General features: G+C 38.1%; 1 non-coding gene across 1 annotated transcript; it reads right to left on the reverse strand.

Moving 5' to 3' along the window:
- Positions 1-641: 641 nt before the first annotated feature.
- Positions 642-713, reverse strand: TRNAY-AUA (transfer RNA tyrosine (anticodon AUA)). The gene has a single exon. It is a non-coding gene; the product is annotated as a tRNA-Tyr (tRNA).
- Between the last annotated feature and the right edge of the window lie 859 nt (positions 714-1572).

Raw genomic sequence — 1572 nt, forward strand, 5'->3', positions numbered from 1 at the left:
TTTCCTAAAATAATTGGTAATAACAATTAAGAAACATGTTAAAGGAATTGTCATGCACCAAATGAGTGGTCTCTGGATCAAAATGATCGCATTTTAATATTTTAAATACAATTTAAATTAAGTAACATATTAAACGATTTATCCTTATATCAAACACGAATGTTCCCTGGATCAAACGTCCTATTTTAATTATGTAATTACTTTATATTTATTTCTAACGGGTGCAGCGGAGCGCACGGGTACGGCTAGTTAAAAAATAAATCTGCGTATAAAAATACCGGTACAGTTGACTCTAGAGTAGTCGTGAGTAGAGTACTTAAACCGCACTTGGGTAACTTGGGTTTTGTCATTCTGTTTGAAGTTATTTGACCCTTTCGTAATAACTTTGTCTCAGGCTTTCATAGTTCTGAAAGACTCGGACAGCTACCCGACAATGAACTTGAGGGTGATGGTGTCGGCCACGAGAACAAATTTTACCGCTACTGGTCATGTTGAGAGGGTGGGTGAGAAAGTAACAATCTCAGTCACTTTTCTGGTTTTCCCTGTCTGTGTAATGTATTCAATGTATGACCCGTAACAAAAATATTTTATTACCTGAAATTAAATTACGATGAAAGAGTAATGGAACGGAGAAAAATTCTCTCCGGCGCCGGGATTTGAACCCGGGTTTTCAGCTCTATGTGCTGATGCTTTATCCATTAAGCCACACCGGATACAACTCCGACGCCGGTTAGAATCGTCTCAGATTAAGCTCCAACTCTTGGGTTCCCTCTAGTGGCCGCCCTCTGCACTACGTCATAGATGTCTATGAACGCAGGACCGAAGTCCACACATGTGCTGAGGTGCACTCAGGCGGAGAGAATTTTTCTCCGTTCCATTACTCTTTCATCGTATGATGACGCAGAATATCTGCATGGAAATATCATATGTACTTCGGTACATTAAAATAATATATATGATATGCGTAAATCACTTCGTGATTTAAGACGGCGCTTATTCCGTCGGATCCCGGCCAACTAGTCACTCATATCGAGTGCACCTCAGCACATGTGTGGACTTCGGTCCTGCGTTCATAGACATCTATGACGTAGTGCAGAGGGCGGCCACTAGAGGGAACCCAAGAGTTGGAGCTTAATCTGAGACGATTCTAACCGGCGTCGGAGTTGTATCCGGTGTGGCTTAGTGGATAAAGCATCAGCACGTAGAGCTGAAAACCCGGGTTCAAATCCCGGCGCCGGAGAGAATTTTTCTCCGTTCCATTACTCTTTCATCGTATGATGACGCAGAATATCTGCATGGAAATATCATATGTACTTCGGTACATTAAAATAATATAAAATTAAATTGTTAAATATACATGGTATTTAAACAAGTAATACTGAATATAGACATACATAGATAACTAATATATATATATATATATATATATATATATATATATATATATATATATATATATCTAAACAACTTTTATACAAATTAATGTAACGATAATAGAAGTGTGAATGTCGGATATTATATATACAGTATACACATGGTTATAGCGCACAAAGATGTATTCTGAAGTCAATT

Source organism: Periplaneta americana, chromosome 14, assembly GCF_040183065.1.
Source record: "Periplaneta americana isolate PAMFEO1 chromosome 14, P.americana_PAMFEO1_priV1, whole genome shotgun sequence".
Taxonomy (NCBI): domain Eukaryota; kingdom Metazoa; phylum Arthropoda; class Insecta; order Blattodea; family Blattidae; genus Periplaneta; species Periplaneta americana.